This window comes from Branchiostoma belcheri, unplaced genomic scaffold (assembly GCF_001625305.1).
Source record: "Branchiostoma belcheri isolate BF01 breed outbred unplaced genomic scaffold, Haploidv18h27 scaffold118, whole genome shotgun sequence".
NCBI classification, from domain to species: Eukaryota; Metazoa; Chordata; class Leptocardii; order Amphioxiformes; family Branchiostomatidae; genus Branchiostoma; species Branchiostoma belcheri.
Genome location: NW_017802580.1, coordinates 149,637 through 157,559, shown reverse-complemented (window position 1 = coordinate 157,559; position 7,923 = coordinate 149,637). Strand labels below are relative to the sequence as shown.

The 7,923-nt window shown below is 39.6% G+C and overlaps 1 pseudogene; it reads left to right on the top strand.

Moving 5' to 3' along the window:
* Positions 1-7,675, top strand: part of LOC109462499 — a 24,388-nt pseudogene extending 16,713 nt beyond the window's left edge.
* The last annotated feature ends 248 nt before the right edge of the window (positions 7,676-7,923 follow it).

Below are 7,923 nucleotides of genomic sequence, written 5' to 3'. Positions count from 1 at the left end.
CCTCCCGGGATAGCTTGCCCTGGAGTTTCCATTAGGAAACCCAGGGTTCGCCTGGCCTTACTGGTTGTAATCTGGACATGTTCAGTCCAGCGTAAGGTTTGGTGAATGGTTGTTCCCAGGTGGGTGTAGAACGGCACTTGTCAACTTCCTGCCCTGCGATGTATATGGGAGGAAGCTGCACCTTGCTTCTAGGGGACTTGATGCAAAGTACTTTGCATTTATCTGGGTGAAGTTGGAGACCCCAGTCGAGGAACCAGGTAGATACCAGCTCGAGGTCGATGTTAGTTGTTCTGGCCACTACCTGGGCGGTAGTGACAAGGACGTTGTGTAATGCTATGGATACATTGCCAATCAAAATTATGAATAGAAAATACGCAGAAAGATGTTTACCCTAACCTCCCTGCCCCAACGTTACACTCAAGTGGAATGGCGAGCCAGTGGAATCAAGTGTTACAGCCCGAAAAAATATCGGCCTTCACGCAACGGGAGCTAAACCCTGACCACCCAAACATGTTCAAAGAGGTGTTCTCTTTATTTCCGCTAAGATTACAGGCTGTACAAACTTTCTGAGTTCTTTTCTTGCAAAATTTACGGCGGAGTTGCAGCGGCTATGGCATGTTCAAGATGGCGGGCTCGTGACACCTCAATCCATTTCTGAGCGTGATGCCCTGGCAATCCGGATCAGCAAAAAGCAGTGTGAACGCGCGGGTCGATCGGGATTGATGAATTTCTGATCGGGATCGGCAGTCAATCCAGATCCATTTTTTCACTGTGAACAGGGTCTTAGAAGATTTTGCACTGTTGTCTGGTTTAACTCCAAACTTTGATAAATGCATGGTAGTTCGTATAGGTTCGTTAAGAGATACCAATTTTTTCTTACCCAGTTCCTTACCTTTAAAAATGGACCGACGGCCCTTTTGACAATTTAGGGATTCATATTCCCAAAAAACTTAGCTGATATTGTAAATATTAACTTTGACAGAAAAGAGACAAAGATAGATAAAATTTTGAATCCCTGGAAAGGGAAATTTCTTTCTCTTTTAGGGAAGATTACCCTTATTAACTCGTTAGTAGTGTCACAATTTATATTTCATTTCAGTCTCTTCCGTCTCCACCTCCTGCCTTTTTCGATAGATACGAGAAAAAAATATTTCAGTTTTTGTGGGGAGGGGGTCCAGAACGAGTAAAAAGGAAAACACTATATAATCTTTATGAACATGGGGGTCTTAAACTTAGAAACCTGCGTGCTGTTGATCTGACCATGAAGGCGTCTTGGGTTCCGAAGTTATACCATAGTGAAAAGTGGTTTTGTTCTAAATTGTTGTTTTTTTCTAGCCGTTTGTTTACTACGAATACATTTCCCTTTTGTCAGCTTACAATTAGTGACTTTGAAGCGCTGATAAAAGAGAAGGCTCCAATCAGTGTATTTTATAGACAAATCCTCCAAGCATGGCTGAAGTTCCAGCTACGCCCCCCTGAGAATGCCCTTGAAGTAAAGCAGCAACTACTTTGTCTGAATTCCAAAATCTGTATTGGTGGAAAACCATGCTTTTTAATGTCTCTTTATAGCAAAGGGATTCTTTTTGTGAATGACATTCTAGACTCAGCAAATAATTTTCTGTCTTTTGAAAATTATGCTTTGAAATTTGGTGACACCTGCTCGGAATTTGTGCATAATCAAATTATTTCAGCTATTCCCTTATCCTGGAAGAATCTCTTGAAACAGGTGTCACCGAATTTAAGCGTATGTGTTCCTGTCTGTAGAGACATAAGCTGGCTTCAGCAATCGAATATCAACAAATATCTGTACTCCTTTTTTATGCATGAGGCTAGGTTATGGGAATCTTCTGACAGAATACAATACTATTGGGAAGACTATTTGAATACTCCAGTGATGTGGAAAAAAGTGTAAAGTTTAATTTATAAAACCTCTATTGACTCCCACATGCGTATATTCCAATATAAATTACTATTTAAATTTTTAACTACAAATAAAATGTTACACAGGTGGGGGTTAATAGAGTCCCCTTTATGTAGTTTCTGTAAGGAAGAGGAAGAGTCTCCCATTCATTTATTTTGGGAATGTAGATTTGCTGCACTGTTTTGGCAACAGGTGGAAGAATGGTACTTAAGCCATACTGGTTACCATTTACATGTTAGTCTTTGTAATGTTATGTTGGGGGATTTGAACGATAGGTGCCCAGTCCTGTCCAATCTCATTATTCTCTTGGGAAAATATTTTATATTTAAAAATCGACCTTGGTCACTTAACATAGAATCATTTATTTCTTATGTAACATACTACTTTAAGTTAGAAACCATTATTTCCAATCGGGTGGGCAAGACAAAAAACACAGGGGAAAATGGGGAAAGCTAATAGGTCTATTTTCATCTCCTTGAAGAAATTATAAATAAATTGTAATTGGGGTTGACTTTTTTTTATACTTTGTAACACTCTGTTATATCATCTATATTGTTTACTGGTTTTATTTAGTTTTGTAGTTGTGCATGTGGTTTCATTTTGTTTCGTTGTGCCATGCTTTCCTTTGTGTGAATTTTGGAAACAATAAAAAGAATGATTTATAAAAAAAAAACACATTCTTGTTTGTGAGTGTGATAGTAGAAACCTTTTCTTTTCTTAGGAAAAAGAAAATCCTCCTGGCAAGAAAATATTTCTCAACATAAGAAAATAAGAAAAATAAGAAGAAACATTTTGGTAGTGTAATGGTATAAGGTCATGATCACTATTCAAATCCCCTGGCCCGGTCGAATACTTTTCAGAAAATGTTTATCGCTAACTCTAATTGCAAATTCAAATTACATTTGATATACAAGCAAGGAATCCATATTAACTAGACACAAGAAATGAAAACTATCGTAGCTCTTAAATCTTCTGGGTTAGACTCTTTTTGTAATTTGCGCACAGAGAAAGACAAAAGAACCCACTTTTTGCTGTAATGAGTGGGTTTTGGGATGTTAAAAGAAGAGTAGTTTTTCTTTCGTCTGTACACGTGTAAAAGTTAGATTGCGTTAGAGGTTTATTTCGTCCATTGCTATAAGGAGTAATGTACAAAAAAAAACACATACACACACTGTCAGTAACATTATCACACCAAACATAGCATATGCATGCAAGTTTATCTGAGATTGTAAATTACATAATGATATTATACATACTGTTCTGAAACTCAAAAAGAAATGGAATCTTTTTAATTTTCGACCAAATCTATCAGCCATCTGACCAAAGTACACGTATACTAGATACGCCGGGGGACAATACCAACTTTTGGCGAACTTTGACCCAGTGCTGACGTCACACGTGTGGACAATCCCGTGTCTCCAACCCTTCAGTGCAAAAGATGACCAAAGATCTGTTTGAATATTTAGGGTGAATTTTCTTTTTGAATTGAAGAACACATTTAACTGTCATTTTCTTGTACATAACCTAATTCTGATAGGCTACATTGTCAATTACAACTGGTTTACTGATCACATTTTAGTTTTCCTTTGTGTCACTCAAAACGAACTATCCTGAATATTTTCTACAGCCTTGCGATAGTGGATCCTCCTCCGGGAAGTAAGATCTACAAAGACAGCTGGAATTTCGACTTCTACATTGACGAGATCAACAAGAGCATTGGAAGCGAGATTTTTGCCTACCCAGACTGGATCCAGTTCTACTACAAGTGGGCCGGGTTCAGAGACTACAACTTGGTACTGCGGGTAAGTGAACACTCGAACAGCAAGGGTTTACCCTGGATGCCAAAACTAGTATCGGGCCGTTAGCCGTTTTCCTTCGGCAGCCGAGAGCCCTTCGCTCGCCTGCCTAAATTAGCGCTACGGGGGAGTTGAGCCCGAAGGGGTTTGTCGATTTCAGAACACCGGCCCTTTTCGTTTGAACGGCCAGCAAAACTCCCCCCGGGCTAGACTCCCCCGTAACGGTAATTTACACCAGCGGGCGAAGGGCTCTTGCGGCCCGCGGCCCGGAAAACGAGTTCTGGCTTCCAGGGTACAAGGGACTGAATTGTTAAACCCGACTAAATCACGTAAACCCTTAACGCAGTCCTTTAATTGAGCCCCTAAAACCTTTGTGGACCACCCTCTCCATGTAAGTGGTGTGTTACGCCGAAGGTCAGTTATACTGATTATACAGATACGGATTCAAAACGACAGAGCGTTTGGCTGGGAACGAAGAGTTTGAATACTGCCATACCACCGATCTTGTGCCCTTGAGAACGGCACTTAACACGGCTTCCCTCACTTGTGAAAATGTGTATGTCTGTTGCCCGTTCATGCGTTCGTTCTCTGCGTTGGTGTCGGCAGTAGTATACATGTATGTTGAAGAAAACTTGTTTGTTCGTTTGTTTGTTTTATTTATTTATCCAGGAAATACATATCGCCTGATGGCGTTTTTCAATGGTTCCTGGGGGGGGGGGGGGGGGGGGACACCAAACAAAATCTATGAACAAAATGAACTCAAGATGAATAAAGTTACGCAGATTACAAATTGATACAAAACCAAAGTAAATGAAATAAAATACATGATACATAAGATCATACTACTAAGATAATGTAGTCACAATGTGATAAATGTCCTGTGTTAAATGTTGGAATAACAATGATAATAATAATATTAAAGATTTATTGACCATCGTTGTAAACCTGTACTTTCAGATGACAGAAACAGATGACGACTTCCATCCTGTGGAGGGAGGGTACGACTTCCTGGTGGATTTCTCAGACCTGAGTTACCCTGAACAGCGACCGCACAGGGAGCATGCGTACTTGGAGGTAATGGGCCATATTCTGAATAGGCCACATCAAGTAATTTTTGTAAATGACATAAGCGCGTGCATGAATTTTTTACTTGTTTGAACAAACATTTTTTGTCGCCCTGACAGTGGTCGACATGCCCAAATTTGGCAAAGATGTCTGTTGCGATTCCAGAATGTGTATGGCAGATACATATGATGAGAGGAGACAAGAAAAGGCTCTGATTTAATGTTTTCTCTTTTACTTTGAGGCAGTGATGTACTCCTTTTATATGTAGTGGTGGCTGTGTACATGTAATATGATGTTCCAACTGAATCGAAGCCATTTGTGCAATAATTGAAACATTCAATTTTTCAAAGTTGTTTTAGCTATTCAAATGGATGTTGTAATAGGTAGCAGTAAACATAGCAAACAATAGACGTATCATTTCATGTTCAACAACTTAAAGGTTTATAATGTATAAATTTTAAAATGTAGGCATTTTTCCCGCCTTGTTTTTATTCGCCCTATCGCATTAGATTTCAAAGTTCAGTAGATTTTACCTGATTAGCATATCAAATGAATTTATTTATATAACTCATTATTTATTAGAACGAAGTAAAGGAAAACTAGAATCTGACTGATACCATTCAGAAGTTGGTAATAAAAACCACTTAAATCTGCTTATACTTTATTTAACATTTGATGTGACCTAGGGTCAACAGCTTTTTTTTTCTAATTTAGCATATGTAAATATCAGTTAAATCATCTAGTATCTCTTTCTTCATTTATAATATGTAATTGTAAATTCCACCCAGGTGAAGAACCGGATCGGGGTCCATCGCCAGACAGTTCTGAAGGGTCTGTTTTGGGACGACTTGTACATCGGCTTTCAGAACAGGATATCACGTGACCCGGACACGTTTCATTACAAGTAAGAGACTTAAGAGACTAATGATAATGAAGGTTTTAGGAATTGCCCATTCCCCTAATGGCCAAGCAGATTTGGGGGACTCAAAAAAGCAGACCGGGAAAACAGACAGTATCCCTTTCAAGACCGATTAGATAGTGTATTTTCCCATTGCTACTGGATACTGCTTTGCGAATTGGATATTGGAATTTTCCGGGATTGTCCTTACGCTGCTTACGTTTCGATGTCTGCCAAATATCTTCCTCGGAGCTTTTGACTGGAGTTCTGCTTCTCGCCGCTATTGTAGCGTAATAGTGGGTTTCAGACTTTTTGATGCTGGGTAGAGCTCTAGAAGTGATCTCATGTTGTTGCATTTGGTGGTGTACTTGGGGGAGTGGGGCCAGTGGTCATTCCAGTTTTATTTTTCCTTTGTGATACGATGACTAAAGTAAGAATTTCTGTATCTGTATCTGTATCTGTATAGCCGGTATAACCGCCTTTCGGCGTAACACACCAGCTTCGCAGGCACGCGGCGCGGCGGCAGCTGGCTATATTACACCGATCGACTTGTTACACCTAACCCTTGAACTTCTAGCTCTAGACATTGTTTAAAGCTATCTATTGACAGTGCCCCTACTGTACTTGGTGACAGTGAGTTCCACTCTGCGATAGTTCTAGGAAAGAATGAATTCTTGAACACCTCAATCCTTGGTTGATAACTCTGGTACTTGAATGCGTGGCTATTTCTTGTTCTCTTCTGGGCTGGTATTAGGTACTTAGTAGTTGGGACATCCACCAGTTTATTAGTCATTTTGTACATCATGCATAGTCTAGACATCTTTCTTCTGTCTTCAAGTGAGGTCCACTGTAGGTTTCTTTTCATTTCCGTGACACTAGCACCTCTTACAATTTTTAGCTTAAGGGACGCCAGCTCGGAGGTCAAGGTACTAAGTCGATGTTTTCACTAGTCGAACATTTATTAGATGTTTACTCATTGCTTATATTATAGTTTGAGCTTGAAATGGTGGTCTGTGTCCCGTAACGAACCATCAAACAGTTCTGAGTACGCATGTACAGCCGTGACGCATAGTAGTCTAATGTCAAAGTTTAATGTTGTAATTAACAGTTTTTCTGTCTCTAGTTATTTTTGTGACTGCCACACTACAGATATGGTGGCAGCAGCGTAGTTGCACATGAAGAAACTCAACGCCCACCTGAGGAACTATTGATGTGGTTTTAAGGTGTGTCAGACAGTTTGTTTGTCATGGACTCCACAGGTTTTGGAACCACATGCAGATCCTTTTGCCAGAGCAGCCACCGGATTGGACGAATTTTCTGCGCAAGATGCACAAGAAACCTGCGCAGGCAGTCTGGAAACCGTCAGACAAGGGAGACTCAATCGGTACGACTATGGTTATAGTTACTATGAGACGATTCTTGTTTTCAGGAGGAAGTGGCGAGAAAAACTCATTTTTCAAAGACTTGTGTCAGATAATCCAATGCTACAAAAATGCTAAATAACTCACGTCTTCAAAACTTGCAAATCACAGACCTTACATTTGTTTATCAAAACGTGTTTTTTGCTCAGAGATAGTAAATACATATCGAAAGATCAAAAAAGGTGCGTTTTATAAGATCGAGGCCTCATTTTTAAGATCAACATCAGGAAAGCACGTTGTCGTAATCTTAAATGCACTGTCCTCACCATTATCAATTGTATCTCATATTATTTCTACAATAACTGAAAAGCCAGCAGTTCAGTGAATTTATGTAACGATTATAGTTAGTTGCACATTTTATCTGTTAAGTGTACTTAGACCAGTGTGGCAAAAATGCACAATAAATGCACAAAAAATGCATAATATAATTGCATTATATTATGTAACGAATGTTCTGCTACTTTCAGTGTCCCGTCTGCTGAAGACGCTGAGCAAGGCAAAGGCCCTTCTCGTTCCCGGGATTATTGCATCAGTGGCGACAGCTGTCTACTTCGCCGTGACAATCAAGCAATAAGACATATACATCGTTTTGAAGACATAATAGAGTCAAATGATCGATTTGGGGAGAAAGAATTTCATGAAGATATGTTTTCATGCGTTCAGTTAATTGCTAACCTTACTTTTTACCTTCGCCAAGAAGGTTATGTTTTCAGTAGCGTTTGTGTATTTGTGTGTGTGTGTGGTTTAGCAAGATAACTCGAGAAGCAATAGATGGATTGGAATGAAACTTGGTAGGTCGGTACGACTTTATGAGACCTAAAG